Source organism: Myxocyprinus asiaticus, chromosome 22 (genome assembly GCF_019703515.2).
Source record: "Myxocyprinus asiaticus isolate MX2 ecotype Aquarium Trade chromosome 22, UBuf_Myxa_2, whole genome shotgun sequence".
Lineage (NCBI taxonomy): Eukaryota > Metazoa > Chordata > Actinopteri > Cypriniformes > Catostomidae > Myxocyprinus > Myxocyprinus asiaticus.
The window spans coordinates 47,315,384-47,336,546 of NC_059365.1; the positions used below are offsets into that span (position 1 = coordinate 47,315,384).

A 21,163-nucleotide genomic window follows, 5' to 3' on the forward strand; every position below is an offset into this window, starting at 1 on the left:
AATCTGTACATTATTCCAAACTTTTGGCCGTCTGTGTGTATATATATTACATATCTCCAAAACAGCTCCACGTGAGGCATTCTAAGGCATATAGATCCGTGTTTAAAAATAAATAATATTAAAAATAAAAAAACATCCCTAACACTACACCGCTGCCTACCCCTGTTTGCTATTGCAAGGATATTTTTCACAAATACCCAGTGCTATGGGGTGTATTATTTGTATATTAACATGTTGCTGCCATTCATATTTGGAATTACACAAAAGTAAAGCGAATCTGGAGTGCTTTAAATATAACACGATTAGCGCACATAAGCACATCTGTTACTCTGGGCACGAGATGGAATTGTGGAACGTGCACAAAACCGAACTGAAAACACTGAATCATGAGCCTCATGTGTGCTCTTAGAATGTGGAATACACTAAACAATAAAAACAGAACAGAGCTGCACACATTAACTTTGAAGTGAGTGCACGCTATTGATTTAATTAGCCCTTTGCGGTTTAGAAATTAATGAAATCTTAAAAAGTCATGAATAAAGTCATGAAAATGTCTTTAGGCCTTTATCACACTTCCACATTTGCAAAATGGAAGCTTCCATTTTCATTTTACACAAAAAAATGTATTAGATAAATTCAATATAGTACAAACCTGAGTACAAATACACATGAGCATTAGAACAAGACAGAGGTATACGGTATGTCACACAAAACAAAGTACAATACGATTAAAGATTGTACAAGTATGAGCAATGATAACTGATAATTGATAATGGTCACATTATCAAGGTATGTTATAAGATCCTTTTAATAATGTTCAAATAAAGAAACATTTCATGCCAGAGTCCAAATACAGAACATTGGTTTAATCGTTTTACACCTGGACTTTTATCCTTGCAGTTTGAGTGTGATAATTAAGGCAGCGTTCACTGGTGACCAGATACAGCAAGATGAACTGCAACTGTGAGATGTAAATAAATAAATATATATATAAAAAATAGAGATGTAAATGTCACAGTGTCTACAACTGCATTGTATTAATAATGCAAATGGGAGATTAACATGCTGCAGTAGTGAAAACAATGACAGTAAAATACTTAAATGCAGTCTCTTCTGATTTGTGCTGAGCACATTAATCCTCTGAGAGAAACCAGGAAAGTGCACAACTTCTCCTGAACCTAGAAAACTTTGCCCTGATAATCACCTCATTTAGATACTGTTGTATTGTAAATTAAAATGAAAGATGACACAGTGAGGTGCTATATGAAGGTAAACAGTTTAAACTGGTGATCGTCCAGAGACATACAGTATAGGCAAAGGTTTGAACCAGATGTGACAACATGCAGACTGTGATGATACATTAATATAGATTCTTCTTGTTACACTCAGCTCTAAAATGTTAAATTGGTTAAAAAAAAAATATTTTTCTTTTTTTTAAATCCTTATTAGTAATTGATAGCGACTGTAAAAATCATCGAAATCCACTCAAAAAGTGTGGGAACCCTGCATACAGTAAGAGTATAGAGCTATAATATTTAAATTGCATAGCTAAGTTCATTTGGTACTGGAAGAATTTAATGAGAAATGTTTGAGTTTCATGAAAACAATTTTTTAAACCACACTATTATGACTCGAAGACATTACTATATTCCAGGTTTTTCTGTTGAAGCATACTTTTCTGTAAAGCTGCTTTGAAATGATGTGTGTTGTGAAAAGCTCTATACAAATAAAAATGACTTGGCTTGAGTTCATTTTGAGATCTCTGTGGTATTTGAGCACAGTTTGAGACATTGTTGAGATCTCGTGACAATCTGGAGGAGATACACTACCGTTCAAAAGTTTAGGATCACTTACTCATTCTTTATTTTTATTTGTATTTTTTTTTTTTTTTTTTTACATTTTAGAATGATAGCAAAGTCATCACAACTATGGAATAACATAAATGGAATTATGGGAATTATGTTGTGACTAAAAAAAATCCAAAATAAATCAAAACTATGATATATTTTAGCATCTTCAAAGTGGCCACACTTTACCTAGATTTTGCAGAAATGTACTCTTGACATTTTCTCAACCAACTTCTTGAGGTATCACCCTGGGGTGATTTTTAAACAGTATTGAAGGAGTTCCCATCTATGCTGGGCACTTAGTGGCTGCTTTTTTAATTACTTGGTCCAAGTCATCCATTTCAAAAACTTTGTTTTTTTTAAATAAAATGTTAGTTTTGTAATTAAATAAATTAATATGGTGGCACAATTATATTTTTGTCTACAAAACTAATATCAAACATTTTAGCATACGTCTTCAGATCAAAAGATTTTTAAGATCATGAGAAAAATTTCAGGCAAGTGACCCCAAACTTTTGAACGGTAGTGTACATGTGAGATTACTGAGGTTTTCTCAGGAGAAACATTTGAAAAGTAGGAGACTTTTAGTTAAAGTCTCAATTTACTGTCCATTGAATCTCATTGTTGTCTAGAAGAAACAATGAAGATAATTAAGACTTATTTGCAGAGCTATGTGAGCTTAATGAGATGGTTCCATCAGCATCAATTCCTCTTAAACGGTGGGATGATTCTTAATTTTTTTCACTCAATCTGCATGAAAGTGTCATGCTTGAGCTCATAGTGAATATGGAACATCACAGGTTGCAGTATATCAGCTCTGACCTCTAAGAAACACTCGTACAGTATACACAAGATGACCTCTGAGCTTGAAGAACTGCCACATCAAATACTTGCCAATTACTGACATGCATCGCACCACTGGATCAGTCTCCTTTATCTCTGCTCTCAAATGGTTTTTTCACATATCTGTTTTATCTCCTCACTCAGGCAGTACAAGAAGAACAAAGAGCATAAATATATCCAGCAGAAAAGACTTGGTGAGATTAAAGGAATAGTTCACCCAAAAATGAAAATTCTGTCATCATTTACTCACCCTCATGCCATCCCAGATGTGTATGACTTACTTTCTTCTGCAGAACACAAATTAATATTTTTAGAAGAATATCTCAGCTCTGTAGGTCCTCACAATGCAAGTGAATGAGTGCCAAAAATTTGAAGCTCCAAAAATCACATAAGTCAGCATAAAAGTAATCCATAAGACTCCAGTGGTTAAATAAATGTCTTCAGATGCGATACAATAGGTGTGGGTGAGAAACAGATCAATATGTAAGTCCATTTTTACCATAAATTCTCTTCCCTGTTCAGTAAAGCTCCATTTTAACTTTCACAGTCACATTCTTCTTCTTGTTTTTCTAGCAAAAATGGATTTAAATATTGATCTGTTTCTCACCCACACCAATCATATCACTTCTGCACACATGGATTTAAGCACTGGAGTCTTATGGATTACTTTTATGCTGATTTAATGTGCTTTTTTGAGCATCAAAATGTTGGCACCCATTCACTTGCATTGTACAGATCTGAAATATTCTTTCAAAATCTTAATTTGTGTTCTGCAGATGAAAGAAAGTCATATACATGAGGGTGAGTAAATGATGAGAGAATTTTCGTTTTTGGGTGAACTATTCTTTTAACTCTGTGGGGAGAGTTTTGGGGTTGTGTCAGTGATACTCATGATCAGATGAAGAACAACAGAGGTTTGGACCTGGGTCAGCATGTGACCTCAAACAAACTTTGAACCGGAATGAGTGCACATAGAGGTCAAACAGTGGCTCCAAAAAGTTTTTGTACACTAAAATTCACACACAAAGAAGTCTGGGTGTCATTGCATTAGATAACAAATAGCAAAGAAAGTGTGATCTTGTTTAAAATGCAGCTGCAAATTTTCTCAGAACTAACTTTACTTTTTTTGAGTGATTTTTGCTCAGTGTTTCCCTCAAGTTTACACTTGGTGTTCTAGCAGAGGAACCACATTCACCATCAACCCACTGACAAACCAAAAAGTGTTACACTTTGCACACTACATCTATTGTTTTAACTTCTTTTTGTCAAATGTTTTGCTTCAAAAGTGTGCTAGTGATGTCTTTCTATTTTTAAAGTCAACAATAAGCCATTTGTAGGCTGATTTCCAAAAAAAGTGTAAACACTGACGCTTGTGATGCTATCAATACATTCACTTTACTGTATTTGAGCTGCCCGACCAGCCTGACACAGCAACACTGACCCCTTTTACATGCACTTATAAAGGCCAATTCACATTGCACCAACAAAAATTTTTGTTGGATCAGTATGTTAACCCTGTTAGTGTTTATTAGAGTACTGTGACAATCCTCAACAATTATTGTGTGTTGTAGCAGTGTAAATTGGCATTGAGAAAACAGTTTATTCCAGGATTTTTGCAGAAAACAGCAGTCTGAAATGTCAAGTAAATGCGAACACTGTTTTCCTTACGCTGATTAATGGTACATGTCCACTGGTGCTAGGTGAGTCAGTTCATCTCTATTGGAGTCGAGCTAAACACTCTTGCGGGGGATTGTGGCATTGACAGTGGAGCAAGTGTTGAGAGCGGTATGATGATATGATGATTTTATTGACTGTGTACTGAAAGCAATCATAGTCGACACACACTTGCAGTAAATTTTGTTGACACACCCCATAGTGGCAAATCTCCAGCATTGCGAGCGGCATACAGCGGATTTCTTGCATTGCAGAGAATACGCAGTGTTTAAGAAAAAGCAGTTTAACTCACCTTGGTTTCTGCCAGAGATGCCACTTATTGTGCCATGTAAATGCATAAGCAGAGTTTATATAAGTTTTTAAAGGGTCATGAAACCCCATGATGGTCCATCAACATGCCGGAGTGCCGTTTCAATGAGAGCTGGCCGGAAGACTATGAATGCAGGTGTAATTTCTTCGCCAACAATCTACCACAGTGAAGATGTGCAGTACTCCCGTACATGCCGGAGTGCCGTTTCAATGAGAGCTGGCTGGAAGTAGAGACATAAAATATCACTATGCGGAGGAGCAGGGCCGGTACTGGCCAAACTGATGCCACTACACAGAGCTCCATGTCAGAAGGAATGGCTTAGCACTTATCAGCCATTTCGAAGGTATAATCTGAGATAAAGATTTCATTAAAACCTGAATTTACTTTGGAATAATTTACAATCAATATGTAGTATTGCATGAATACTTAAAAGTAGGACAGAAAGTCAACGTATGTGATAAATTAAATATGTAAAATATAGGGCTGAGAATATAATCAAATAATTCAAATTCGAATAATTCAAAATAAAATCGAAATCGCGATATGGCCCAGTGCGATTTATTAAACCCCCCAAAAGGCTGCAATTTCATTAAATAAATGTAGGGCTACATATAGTCAGGATTAAGATGGTCCAAGCACGGCCACTGTTTTCAACTGTCTCAGCGACTCGCAAACAGCCCACACAAACTCAATCTCCGGAGTGTTCAGAGTCTGGTTCGCTATTAGTCCGCTTTGCGTTTTTCTTATAAAGTGCATTGAGAATGCAAAGTGCTACGAAATCACTTTATGTTCATGTAATTCAAAACATTCTTGTAATAACGTGCCACTGGGACACAGAAGTGGAGGAGGTTGCACTTCACCACACTGTAAATGAGGAGCATGTTTAAAAAAAAAAAAAAACTATGCATGTAATACAAATGTCTTCAGTTCACCGTTAAAAAGGCTTGAAGGTTTAATAGGACCAATGCTGTGTGAATCTAAAGGAATTATGATAGAAATATTACTGCTGTACTACAATAAAATTAACATAATAAGGATAATTCAATAACTACGTTTCCATCCAAGGATTTTTTGCGAAAATTGTTGACATAATATTTTTCCGTTTGACTCTAGCGCATAACCTCTATGTCGTCACATCAAATGTTGTGAAAAACTGGTTCGGAAACACTTTTTGTCGAGAAAATTGGCATTAACGCAAAAATGTCGTCACATGACAGAATTTACCCCAATCGTTTGCCTGTGTTAATCATGACAACAAGGCATAGGATCCTTGAAAGCCAATTTATTGTATGTGATTATGGATTGATCTTAACGGCACAAAGATCCGATCACTGCAAACATGACACTTCCAGGAGTACCAACACAAATATCTAGTATCATGCACATGGACAAGTGCACGGAGAACAAATGAATGGCCACTGTTTGCGATTAGTGTAATCGCGGTAGCCATCCGTTTATTTATTAAAGTTGCTTTTACACACCATTCAAAATAATAGACGGCAGTCATGGAATTAGCCCAAAAAAAAAAAAAAAAACAATAGTAGGAGAAAAGCTTCAGTGTGCTTTTTTGGAACATGAACATATAGCACAATTCTATAAAATTATTGTTTAGCTTTTGAAAAAATGCTGGCAAAATTCCCTATATTAAATAAAATAAATTACCAAACGAAAAACGCATTAAATTCAAATAATATATTACCAAACAAATGTGTGTGTATATATATATATATATATATATATATATATATATATATATATATATATATATATATATATATATATTTAGACCTATATATGCCTTTTCTTTACACAAACTTAAATTAGCCGTACCCTGTTCTGTATACGAATAAAGTATTCTACACTTCAAGACTATAAACTATCAGAACTATTTGTCCAATGAGTTCACTTTCAGAAAACAAGCTTTTGAGCCTTTTAAAACATTTAAATATTTTAAATCTAACCCTCTTTACATCGGATCGCATTTGCAGAGCTTCTTCAGAAAATGTAAATTGAATTATGACGCTAAAATTAATTTGAGATGATAATCAAGTTCAGTTGGTCGTTAAAAGTTGCTGGACAAATATGCAGGACATAATGCAGTTGTGATGGCGATGCTTTAGATTAGATGATTGTGCAAAATAGTCTATTGAATATCAGGAATGTTTCATATGTAAACACTGATATTACACCGCATCAGTTTTTCTTTAATAGCTGTGCACACAGCATATACACATCGATGGATGGTCCTTATACTAAGACTGAAAGTTCCCCCACAACTTGGTGCAGGTTTCCAGCTTGAACAGGGTCATGACGATTCATTTTCGGGTTGGAACCGATGGCAACCTGCGATAGACGCAACATCAGGACCAATATTACAGTCCTATCAGAAGGGCAACTGCTCCCTTTTGATTGCAATTCCTCATCTTCTGATTGCATTTATTTGTGAATTAAAATGACAGTAAGCTGGCTAATTTCAATGAATTGTCTCAATACTCTCCCCATTTTACCAAAACATCGGAGGAAAAAAAATAGGGACATCTGGCAGGCGAATTAGCGATAAACACACATTTCTGTATGGAAACGGCTTCAGGGCAGATTTCTTTTGCACTAAACCAAAACTTAAGCGACAAAGTGTTTGTTTAGGCATGACGTCATCACGCGCACCATTGTTATCGATAAAAGGCCATTTGAATGGAAACAGGCAGAAGACGCACTGATCTATATATATATATATATATATATATATATATATATATATATATATATATATATATATAAAACTGGATTTCTCATGACGTCACAACAGTGAAGCTACTGCGCCGCCATCTTTGTATTCCCTAACATTCTGTATTCCTATGGGTCTCAGTGGGAAATCATCTGTTTTGGTGAGTAATTTTTACCCATCCAGTCACTTCAAAAAAAAAAAAAAAAAAAAAAAATGTAAGTCTGCATATACAGCATCACAATTCAATCTTCCTATACATGTAATTAGTTATTTATTTGGACTCTCATTTGTGAATGTGTTATGTTACTCTTTATTGCAGCAGCATTACCTTAAGCGGCGCACGGGTTACCTCAGTAGAAACAAGTTTAAGAAACTGAGGTAAGATATCAGTAGACATTTTCAAACATATGTTTGGCAGGATTTAAAGTGTTTATTCTGAATACACAATTATTCTTTGTAACTTTTGTTTACGTTGAACATTCACTGTGGTTATTTTCTTAGGCTAAATGAATATTAGCTATGTAGCTAACGTTAGTTTAGGAAAATAACCACAATGATTAACAGTATAGCTCACCAAGTTATTATTTATTTTATTTTTTTGGTCAAGTTGAATATCTACTTGCAGATCAACACAGGTGATACAACTGATGAATATAATGTGGGCTTGCATTAATTCTCCGTGTGTGATTTGTAATTTTTGCAGTGCAGGCCTGAATACGGCCCAACTCACGGGCATAGTTTCTAAAGTGGACAATTGGAATTGATGAGGAGCACATGGATATTGTAGAAGCTAAACAAGCTAAGTTTGCAGTTTGGAATTTAATAATCATCCAACTGAATGTTAGATAAAACCGGAATTGGTTTGCAACAGGAGAAAAAGGCTATAGCCTGGCTTCACTGAAGAGCTGTTTTAACAAGTAAGAGAATAGACAACAATAACTGAGTAAAAAAGATTATACTATCTGTTTTTATTTGCAATCAAGATACTTTTGCAACATGCAGTATAACAGTTGTCTTATAAAATTACAGTGTTTCAGGTAGTTATAACTTTTAATGTTAATAGAAAAGTTGACCATAATTTACTTAACGTCATGTCCTTCTAAATCCATGTGACTTTTTTTTGCAGAACCCCAGAAAAGTTATTTTGTATTCCATATAAGGAAAGTAAATGGTGAGCAAAATATCTTGTTTTGGTCACCATCGACTTTCATTATATGGACAAAAACATTCTTTAAAATATCATCTTTTGTGTTCCACAGAAAAAGTCATACAGGTTTGGAAGTACACGAGTTTGAGTAAATAGCTGTGTGTAAGGTCTTACATAAGATGGGACGTAAAGTTCACACTAAGGGCTTAGTAACTACTAGTTAGTTTGTAACTAAGTCAGTGCTTAATTTGGTTGCACTACCTGTTCTTAATACAATACTTAACTAGTAGGTTGTAAGCTTTCAAAGCGTAGTCGCATATTATGACGTTTACCTGTATTGATCCGATAAACAGCCTTCAAATTTGACACAGAAGTGTTAAAAAGCTGTGAATTTCAGTTTGATCTTGTTAAGGTTGATGTTCAAACCTTGTTTGCTCACGTAACTGTCAGCTGTAATAAATTATATCCCCATTAAAATACGATACATAATAAAAGTAGACTTGATAAATAGTATATTTGCCCTGTGTAAATAACAACATATAGGAACTGTAACTAAAATAAATAAGGGGTGATAAATAAATACTAATACAACAGGCTGGATAAAGACATTTATTAATTTGAATATCCTATATATATTTTTAATGTTGAAACTTGACACCGGGTGACGCACCCTGAAAAGTGCACCGTTTGAATGGTTTCATGCTGAAGAGACGCTTATAAGTACGTTTTTTTTTCTCTCTCTCGTAAATGTCAATGTCATACTTGTATGTCGAAATTATTGATGCCTGTCACGCAAAACATGAGCTCATTTATATCATTAAATATCAGTCTGCTTTTTTATTCCATTCGTTACTCCTGGTCAGAGTCTTAAGTAAATATTTAGTTTATATGTAGGGTTACATTATAACTAAGTTTAATGGTGCAACGCTCAAATATTTAGTAGTGAATAAATTGTGACTTAGTGCCCATTTACACCGGCCCCTGAACTTTATATCTTACTGATTATTATTATTATTATTATTTTTATTTATTATTTTATTTTTTTGCAGTACAAGCTTGCCCAGAGTTTTCCTAAGTCGTTTGGAATTGTGATGCAGCACGTTTCCTTGGCAGTGAAGTGGAGCCTGATGTTAGTGCAGCTTCCTGAAGGCACTTTGAGTATAAAGATGTGATTGTTGTATGGTTCTAGGTTGAACATGTGTGCCTCAAGTTCCTTGAATGCAGAACCACCATGGAGTTCCAGAGCCTTTGTGGAGACCCTGGATTTAAATTTGGTGTCAAATTCAGAGATGGGCCTTCTGAGTGTGTGCTGCTGAATAAATCTCTCAGCTGTCTTGCAGACTTTCAGGACACGGTCTGATAAGTCTACCTCGGGACTTCATGTCGATCAGTGTGTTCATCTTGGGAAGAGCTCTCGACACTGAGTGCTGATAAACAGGTAGTTGTTTTAACTACAAAGCCTGCTATGTCCCCACCACAGCCTCTTTGAACATGGACAAGCTGGTGTAGGTGCTACTGGTTGTTTAAATCAGTTTTACTATCAGAAATAATCAATAATTAATTGTTATTAATTATGGAATAATCAAATAACAATTAAATAATTAAATAGTAATTAAATAGAATTTAACTCATTAAATTCTATTCTCGGGGCACCACTCTTTGAAAAGAGAAAAATGATAGCAAGTTACTGATTGAGTCTCATAAAACAAAATCTACCCTGTAGGTTGAGTATCTTAATTGTTAATCAAAATAATCAAAAAGGGGAAAAACTAGTTAAATTATTGGTATACAAATCTAATAGTAATCTAGTTACAGTTAGTTTCTAACACCAATAAAATAATAGTACTCTGAGGTAATTTGGGAGTTCTTCACGTGGCAGAGGTTGGCTTCAACACAATATTCAAACAAAAACAAACAGGAGTACTTATTATAATATAACAAGATTTATTATAATCAGGCAGTAGTGAACACAGCCAACACTAGCTGAATATAATCCAAAAATAAAATCAAGGAAATCCTAAACTAACAGGGGAGCTATATGCTAGTGTGTGTGTGTGTGTGTGTGTGTGTGTATCCAGATGCGGTAACAAAGGAATCAAAATGGAGGATCAGGTTCAAAATGGAGGGTTAGATCCAAAACGGAGCCGATACCATGTGAGGGTGGAAATGAGTGGACACACAAAGGAACTGATGAAACAGGCGGGAGAATTTGGTTCACCAGCCTCAGTCGAACACAAACCGCGGTGCGGCACACAAATCCTGTGTGATTTCAGTAGGGTTGTCTGTTGGAATTCCTGTTGCATTGAGCGGTCAGGAGAAACGGTCTGGATGGTCCCTTGTCTTACGCTCGTCAGCGAAAAGACGCGTCTCTGCTTTATTCTTCGGATCCAGCGATGGAGAAGAATGCAGAAAGTAGTCAACGTTGAATGAAAAAGAGGGAGAAGGGAAACTGGTCACCTTTCCGTTTTTTAAAAATAAATTCACTGTTGCTTTACAGTGAAACTGAACCGGTTGATATAAGTATACTATAAGACTTGAACAAAGCTAAGTTAATCTTACTCTACCGTGGCCAAATGGTGAGGTTAGAAAAACGTGGTCTCTTTGTTCTCAGTCCAAATGGAGGGAAAACTCCTTCAGTACGTGCACAGTACAGATGTCCCTTAACAGCCAGCCAGAGCTTAGCACAGAGAGCCGAACTTCATCTGTCCGCTGGTTTTATTGACAAGATGACATCATCGGTCGTAGGCCGCTTTCGACTAATGGCGTTTGAGACTGGGTCCATGGGCGGGACTTCGCATCCAGTTGTGAATTTGTGAAGGATCCTGGGAAACTGAGTTCAATGTCTCTCCTTTGATCATAGAACAAAGGGCTATGCGGTCTCTGCTGCCATTTTAAGTGGGCCAAGGCCCTACACTGGGAAGATTTACAATGATGTTTTTCTCTGTCTTCTGTTTCAGGTTGAATGTCACTTTGCCTGAAATGCCAGCATATCAGAAGGTGTTGCCTCCAGTACCACTGTGCTATCCTGTGGAGAACAGTTGCCACTAGCTGTGATGGCATGTCTTGCTACAATTCTTTTGAAAGCTGACTTAAATTGCCTTGCTGTGGGATTGTTGTTAAATCCATTAGCAGATTTGTCCCCACATATCTTCAAATTTTTATTGTATTGTTCAGTTTAATAATCCATTTTTGTGTGTACTTGGAAGCTTCTGTTATTGAACAGATATATATGTATGATTTCCTTGAGTGTGCATATGTCAGTAAACCTCTTTCTGATTATGATTTAATAGATCAGGGGATTGTTGAAATAATTAAGCTGGTATGTACATATTCCAGAAATGAATGCAAATGCATGGGATAATTCCATTAAGTAAAGGTAAATTCATGAGTGTGTATATATATATACCTACTGCATATGAACTTGTGTGTGTGTGTATATACTATACCACATTTTTATATTTGGTTCTTATGGATTTATTCTGAAGAGGTACTGTCTGGTTACAATATCAACACATACAGCTTTTTATTAACAATCACTGATCTCTGTGATTATAACTTTAAAACCTGCTTTTGCAAAAAATATGTATACGCATTTTCACTTTGTTGATAACAAAATAGCGCGAAAAGTGGTTGGAAACTAGGCTTGCGTTGTTATACAGTATTAGAGTAATATAAAACAGTTCGCTAAGAAATCGTAAAGAGTTATCACGGACGTACCTGCATGACGTTTAACATTAAATCATTTAGTATAATTTGTAAAAAAAAAAAATATAAATTATAAATTTTGTTTATTAGTCAGCTTTGTATTGATATGTTGGTACATTTACCAATTTTTATATGATTAACACAAATTTATATTTATGATGAATATTCTTCTTCCATGAACTCGTTGTGTTGTGTAAAATAAAGATTCAAGATTCCAGCTCCTGCCTTCTCAGTGTCATCTTAATTCGAGTCCTTTCCATCACTCCTCTTCTACTCCTCTCTACTGCCCCCTACTGACTTACTATAATATAGGAGAATTAGAATCACTATACTACATCCCTCCCTTTGTTTAGAATTTAAGTTTACAGCTTAAACAAATTATAACAAAACTTTTCCTTGTCAGAAAGTTACATTTACACTTTAACCAAATTTTGTAACAGAACTTCGTTTCTTTGTTTTAACACAAGTTTCTTATAACCAGAATACAACAGTCACATTTCAAGTAACCATATCCTTAAACTTTACAGGTTTCTTCACAACATGACCACTTCTAGTCAAGATTTGTTTTTCAACAGGAAGTGTCTCTGACTTCTTCTGCAGACACACTCGTCTCCATTTGTTCAACTTGAGTTAACCATTAACAATGCACGTCTCATGTGTTTCACATTTCTCTTAATCAAAGAACCATACTCTGTATTTACAAGTTCAAATGAGTTATCTGAAGTCTTGCTCAAAACTACATACTTGGAATCTTTGAACTTTGCATCCAATTTTCCTTGTTCCATGTTTGCAACATACACAATATCTCCAACACTGAAGAAATGATCTTTTGTTCTGTTTGTTTTGTCAGCATATTCTTTCATTTTCTCTTTGTGTGCTTGGTGATGTTTCTTTACATTCAGTGTACTCATTTCTTTGACAATTCCACACTTGGCAACTTTGTTATAAAATCTCTTGAGAACATTAGAAAAGATGGAGTTTCTCCTGACGCACAATGAGGAGTTGCACGGTAAGCCATCAGAATTTTTGGAAGCTCCTCCTTCCACTGTTTATTTTCACACTTGCTTGTTGTAAATGCCTTCTTGAGATATCGATGGAATCTTTCAATTTTCCCGTTACTCTTTGGATAATAAGGCGAAGCATGTATGTGCTTGATACCTGCATTCTTCAGAAATGTTTCAAATGCTTGACTGACAAATTGTCTCCCATTATTTGTAACAACTTCAGTAGGATATCCAAAACGTGCAAACATTTTTATTAGTTCCACAATAACTGTTTGTGATGAGAACGTCACTTATCACTACTGCTTCAGGAAATTAAGAATAATAATAAATAACAGTAAGGATATATTCACCTTGAATTGGTCCTACTAAGTCAGTTCCTAGTTTCGTCCATGGTCTTAGCGGTAACTCAAGCGGTTGTAATGGTTGATCAGCAAGAAGAGGTTGATTCATTACGCACGCAGCACAATCTCTAACCATCCTTTCCACATCCGAATCCATGTTAGTCCAATAAAATTTACCTCTCAGATATTGTTTTGTTCTGACTTCTCCCTGACGTGTCTCATGGGCTAATCCTAAAGCTGTTTTTACCAGAGTAGAAGGAAGTACAATCCTACCTCCACGAAGAACAAGATCATCATATGTTGACAATTCAGTCACACATCTCTGATAGGGCATCAGTGCTTCTGTCACTGGATTTGGCCATTGTTCGGTTTGAACTACTTGTAACAACTTCTGCAGCATTTCATCTTGCTTAGTTGCTTCTCTGATCTCATCAAGTGTCAGTGCTTTTAGATCATATGTCTAAACTAACAATACTTTCCCCACATAATCCTCTACATAATCAGTAAACTCAGTTTTTGGGAAGTCTTGATAAAGAATCAGCAACGTTTGATTTGCCCACGATGTCCTCGATTTTATAATCATAGGGCTGCAATCTCCATACTAAACGTTGAATACGTGGTGGAAGCAATGTTGCTTTTTCTGGATTGAACATGTGAATCAATGGCTTATGATCCATCTGTAATGTGAATTTTCCTCCCCAAAGATATGTTCTAAAATGTTCAACTTCCCAAACACAACCTAGAGCTTCACGCTTTATCTGTGAATATCGTCTCTCTGTAGCTGTTAAAGATCTACTTGCATAAGCTACTGGCTTATGTCCATCCTCTTGCTTTTGTATTAGAATCGCTCCGAGACCTACAGGACTGGCATCACTTATCACATATGTCAGTGCATTGAGCTGAAAATATGCAAGACATGGATCACTTGTTAAAGCTACTTTCATGCTTTGGAATGATCTTTCCATTTGTGATGTCCATTCCCACTGAGCATTTCTTCTTGTCAACTTTCTGAGTGGTTCTGGGATGTTTGCAAAATTTGGAATGAACTTCATCAGATATCCACACGTACCTAGGAAAGATCTCAGTTGGCTCACATTCTGTGGTCTTGGTGCTTCACACACAGCTTCTACTTTCCTGGAATCTGGTTTAATTCCTTCAGATGTTATCAGATGACCTAGAACCTCTACTTGTTGAAGACCAAATGAACACTTGTCCTTGTTTAATTTCAGTCCTTTCTGCTCGAATCTTTTAAATACTTTTCTTAGTCTTTCTTCCAATTCACTTTCAGTTACAGCATACACCACTACGTCATCCATATACCAAACTACTCCTGTTAATCCACAAAGAATTAAATCCATAGCTTTCTGATACACCTCTGGTGCACTAGAAAGACCAAAGGGAACCTTTTGGAATCGATAGCACCCCCTATGTGTGATAAATGTTGTCAGATTTCTTGACTCTTCGGATAAATCAACTTGCCAAAATCCTTTCCTTGCATCCAATTTAGCAAAAACTTTTGCACCTTGCATTGCTTGCAGTATACTATCTACTGTGGGAACTGGATGTCTTTCTCATATGACAGCTTTATTTATTTCTCTCAGGTCTACGTAATCTCCCCTCTGTTGTGTCTTTCTTTGGTATGAGCAGGAGATTGGAAATCCATTCGGCTCCTTCATTTACTTCTTCTATAATTCCTTCATCAATCATTCTGTCAAGCTCTTGATTGACAGATTCAATCATGTGATACGGAACTCTTCTCAGTCCCTGAGCAACAGGTGAAATCTTTTTATCCACTGTGACTTTATGGGAATATCCTGCAATTTGCCCAAGTCCTTTGAAAGGTGACTCATACTCTTTAACCAATTTACTAAATCTATTTGGGACAAATTCAAATTTGTTCACAGACGACATCTGTAAAACTCCCAGCTCAAAACAAGCTTTTCTTCCCAGCAGTGGCTCTACAGTTCCTTTTATCACATAGATGGTGTCTTGAATGCTTTTGTCTCTGTATGTTAGGCAAGCATCAAAAAAACCTACACATTTCAGAGGAATCTTTTGTCCATAAGCATAGAATCTTTTGTTCATCTGTCTCAAAGTGATACCTTTCTGAGCAAATAAAATTTTGTACAGTTGTTCACTTATGACATTTTTCTTACTGCCTGTATCAATTACCATTTTGATCTTTTGTCCTTGCAGTTTCTTTCCCTTCAGTATCGATGGAATCATCTGAATAGGACTCTTTCACATTTCTTTCCGGTCTTTCTTTGAATGCTGATTTGTTTTTCTTTTTGTCCATTTTCTAATCTGTTTCTTTCTTTCTTCACATCCATGCAAAGTGACCTATTTTTTTTACAATAAAGACATTTCACTGTCTTTGCTCCACATTCGTTGGAGTGATGCGTCGCTAACCCGCATCTGTGGTCTTTCTCCTTTTGCATGTGTTTGGTGCGTGCCATACTTTTGCTTAGTGAAACACATGTGACCCTCTTTCGAATTATTCGACTGCTCCGTAAGCATTTTGGATTCAGCTTGTGCCGCTTCAAAGATTCGTTCAATCTTTAATGCTTTATCCAGAGTTAATCCTTCCTCTTGCAGCAATTTATCACGCAGTCATTTCTCTTTGCTCTTTTCCACCAGTTGATCTCTTAACATGTCTGACTCCATAGCTCCAAACTCACATGATTTGGCTAACTCTCTTAATGAATTCAAAAACACATCCACTGTTTCATCTGATGACTAAGCTCTTTGTCTAAATATATGATGTTCCGTCATGACATTTCTACAAGGAGTGAAATATGCATTCAGCGCAGCCACGGCCTGTTCATATGTGTTTTTCTCACCTGGCAGATTGACGAAAATTCATTGCATCGGAGCTCCTATACAGTGCAGCAACGTAGCTCGTTTCACATTATCTTCTGCACTGGTTAATCCTCTCGCTATTTCAAAGAAAGTGTAAGACTCTCTCCACATTTTATACTCAAGAGTATAAATCTACCACACCGAGGTTAACTGTGCCGACGCCATAGCGAGTTTTTCCTTCCGTCCGTTCTTATCGGTACTTGTTAAGTACTCAGTTCAACGAGTGTACAGATTTCTCCTTTTCATCCTCGTTGCCAAAATATTTTGTGTTGTGTAAAATAAAGATTCAAGATTCCAGCTCCTGCCGTCTCAGTGTCATCTTTATTCGAGTCCTTTCCATCACTCCTCTTCTACTTCTCTCTACTGCCACCTACTGCCTTACTATATTATAAGAGAACTAGAATCACTATACTACACTTATTAAATGTAAAACATGACTTGATTATTTTAAACTGGCAGAAACCCTGTTTGATAAACAGTGTTCCATGTTCAGATGCCTTGTTGAATGCCCCAGCCTAATTGTACAATTATCCCTTACATTTTTTAGCTGTCAGAACAGCTGAAATTACTCAGAATATTCAGAATAACATAATATTCTTAAAATCAGTCTGATATTTACAGTCATGTCTTATACTGGTGTGTGTGTGTGTGTGGGGGGGGGGGGATGCTTTTTTATCATAGCATTTTTGTCAAGTAACTTTTGGAATTGGATAATATTTATAGCTTTGAGGTGCTTGAAAATTAAGATTAAGGTACCTTGAAAATGCTTGAAAAGTGCTTGAATTTCACTCTTAAAAAGCTGTACGGACCCTGTTTACACTAAACTCCGTGATGAGAAATCACTCATCAGAATGGACTGCAGTCCATAACCAGACAAGCGTGAGTGTTTCTTGGCTGCAGTTGTGCATGTAGCCCTCCCTCATTAACAGCGTGTTTGGAGCGGGACAAGTGCTGATTCCATTGCTTACTCTCTGTGTGTCAGATAATGGACATGATAAGATTGAAATCACATGTCAGAATGGACCACAGTCCACTCCATAATCGCACCGAAGCGAGCATGTTTGCTGGCCAGCCGCTGTCACGCTCCAATATGAGGCAGCGGTGTATTTCAAGTGTATATGGGGACGCTGCTCTGTTTAGATGGTGCCAATCACATCTCTTCACCATGCATCTCTTCTGATCATAAACAGGATAACACTTAATTCCCCACCGTTTCAGACACTAGCCTGCTTAGCATTGCTTATTCTTATACGTTCATCATTTTATCCTTTGCCATTTTATTGCATGCTTCGGTTGTTTTGGCTTTTCTACTGTTTCAACTGCATGTATTTTACCGTGTGCACCCTTTGCTATCTTTTTTTGTGCTTTTTTTGTGCTTCTCTGCATCTCACATTTCGACTGCGTGCATTCGTTTTCTCCTCTGTGTTTTACACGGATTATTGCATAAATCTTAAACATCTGCTGATCAGGAACCACATCAAACCACATCGATCTCAAACCCTCAGTGCACAAGAACAACCATAACAACAACAACAACAAACAATTGTGGTAAGTCATGGCATCCGCTCATGTTATTTCTTCCTGCATTGCATTCCACATGTTTACTATAGCTTCGTCAGTAGTGAGGGATTTACATGTGAGGAATTAGTCAGGCTGATGGAGAAGGTTAATGAGTTAGAGACATGCATCCGAATGCTAGTGGAGGTTAGTGAGAAAGAGAAGCCGGTAGATACTGTTTCGGATGCGGGTAGTACAGCGAGCAACACACACACTTTGGTTCCGACTGTAGAACCCCCACAGCAGGGCGTTTGGGTGATGTCTTGGCGGCATACTCGCTCAGCAAAGCGACATCACTCTCCCGTTCCTGTTAAGGTTTACAATCGATTCTCCCCACTCAGTGATGCACCCACCGAGAATCATTTTGAAAGAGCCTTAGTAATGGGTGATTCTGTTGTAAGGAACATGGAAATAGAGACTCCAGCCACTATTGTTAAATGCATTTGGGGGCTTGGGCGTCTGACATCAGATCAAATATACAAGTGCTGGCTAATGCTAAATGGAGATTTTCTAAAATTGGTATTCATGTCGACACTAACGATGTCCGGCTTCGCCAGTCGGAGATCAATAAAGACAATGTTAATGAGGTGTGTGAACTTGCAAAAACAATATCAGACACTGTAATATGCTCTGGCCCCCCTCCCTGCTCATCCTGGTGATGAGGTTTAAAGTAGATTAGTGTCACTGAATGGCTGGATGTCTGAGTGGTGTCCAGAGAATAGCACAGGATTTATAGACAATTGGAAGAGCTTTTGGGGTAGGCCTGACCTGCTAAAGAGAGACGGACTCCATCCCTCCAGGGAAGGTGCCACTCTCCTTTCTAATAAATTGGCTCATATTCTTAGTAGTGATAGTATTTGACTAACTGGGGCCCAGGTCAGGTAGCAGACAAATTGGTTAATCCGAACATCTGTTAGCTGCCTTGAGACGTCACACAGGTCACATAAACTACAACAAATAGAGACTGTATCAACTAGATATCATATAGAGACTGTGTCTGTTCCCCAAACTACCAAACACAAACCTCTCACTAAATCATTTAGAAAAAATTTGATTATGGTCAAACTTAAAAAAAAAATTATAATAATAAATTGAAGATAAACATAATATAATGGTGGGGCTACTAAACATTAACAATTAGTGCTTTGGTTGAAAGAGATCTAATTAAATTGTTACAGATCATAGTTTGGATGTGCTCTGTATAATATTAGTTTAAATGAATCTACTCCCCCAGCTTATTGTTATAAACACAAGAAGGGTCGAGGAGGAAGTGTCAATAAAATTTACAGTGATGTTTTTGGTGTTACTCAGAGAACAGGATATAAGTTTAAGTCTTTTGAACTAATAATGCTTAATGTGACACCATCAGATATAAATAAAAAATCTCTGTCATTTTCTGCCCTTGCTACAGTATATAGATCACCCGGGCCGTATTCTGATTTCCTTAGTGAATTTGCTAATTTTCTATCAGATCTAGTAGTTACTGTAGATAGAGCTTTAATTGTTGGAGACTTCAACATTCACATAGATAATGATAATGACACATTGGGATTAGCTTTTATCGATATTCTCAACTCTCTTGGAGTCAGACAAAATGTGACAGGACAAAGTTATCATCATAATCATATGCTAGATTTAATTCTGTCATATGGAGTTGATGCTGATACTACAGAAATTTTACCTCAGAGTGATGACATCTCAGATCATTACCTCATCTCTTGTTTGCTGTGATCAGCTAATGTCACTCAATCTACACTACACAATCGTTCAGGTAGATCCTTTTCTCAGAAACATTTCTCATAATCTATAACTCTGCAATAAATTGAATGGCATCTACGCTAATATTATTCTATTTTTTTTTCCCTGTCTCAACTTCTGGATTCATATCCAGAGGTTACTAGGGCTGGCCAGATCCAGCTCCATTCCTGCTTGGTGTTGGACTCCACTGCTACGTGTTGTGATAATGACAAACTACAGCCGTTGCTAGCCAGACATCACTTCAATCTTTTACAATAGACTTCAGAGGATGATCTGATGCCAACTCCAACTGTAAGACATTGGATACTTCATATGCCACTGCCAGAACCTTGGACTTAGGATGGACCCCACCAAACCTCACCGAAATGACCTGCCGGTTGAACTGCGATCACCTCATTGATCTCTGCCTGCATCACCTTTGTCTATTGACGGACTACACTCTTGAAATGGAATACATAGACTATCAATTAATTGCCAACAAAAGCCTTCATCAGCCAACTAACAAAGGACAATGCATCTATGTGAACTTCGGCAGTTAATCCAGGATGGACTTCAAAGACATTAGTCATTAATCTAACAGTTCATACAAAATCTTTGATTAAACATTGGCCCTTAACACTTACTTAGTTTACAAATTTTAAACCATGACTTACACTAACACACAAATAACTAATAATATACTAAATAACTAACATGTGTTGAGTTCAAGATGGTGCCGAGTATGGCTTCTGCGTTGTGAGCTCTGACCCAATATTGCAGTTTTTTGATTGTTTTGTCTACAATTCTTATGTTTTTTGTCTTGGATGTTGTCTGCCTTATTGTCTACGATAGACAAACACTTTTGGACATTGGTTCTGCAATAGCACACCGAAAACCAGACTTTAAATTCCTCAATGCCGACCCGCTGTTTACAAACACACCAGCGTGTTTGTAAACAGCTGCCTGGCCACGGAAACGTAGCTGGAAAAGGGGAAGGAGAGCCGGCGTTCTCATCAGACTAAGACATCGAGCAAATCGTCCCCCGCTACCCAGTATTCTACTGGCAAATGTTGAGTCTCTGGACAACAAGCTCTGCGAGCTGAGAGTGCAGATCTCTTTCCAATGAGAGATGATGAACTGCTGCATTATTTGCCTTACAGAAACTTGGATGCCTGCAGAGATTCCAGACTCAGCCATCGAACCCACGGGGTTCTCTGTGCACCGAGCAGACAGAGCAAAAGAGCTCAGAGGTAAAAGTAGAGGTGGTGGTGTATGTTTTATGATCAACAAATCTTGGTGTAATCAGAGGAACTTACATTCTATCAAGACTTTCTGCTCTCCTGATCTGGAATTTCTCATGCTTCTGTGTCGGCCATTCTGTCTACCGAGGGAATTCACAGTGGTCATTATCACA

The 21,163-nt window shown here is 37.0% G+C and overlaps 1 long non-coding RNA gene across 2 annotated transcripts; it reads left to right on the forward strand.

Moving 5' to 3' along the window:
- The first annotated feature begins 7,500 nt into the window (after positions 1-7,500).
- Positions 7,501-12,468, forward strand: LOC127413440 (uncharacterized). 2 transcript variants are annotated; one of them, XR_007892590.1, is made up of 5 exons: positions 7,501-7,559; positions 7,719-7,777; positions 8,103-8,316; positions 9,596-9,984; positions 11,504-12,468. It is a non-coding gene; the product is annotated as an uncharacterized LOC127413440 (long non-coding RNA). The 2 variants fall into 2 exon arrangements; XR_007892589.1 differs by having other exon boundaries at positions 9,736-9,984.
- The last annotated feature ends 8,695 nt before the right edge of the window (positions 12,469-21,163 follow it).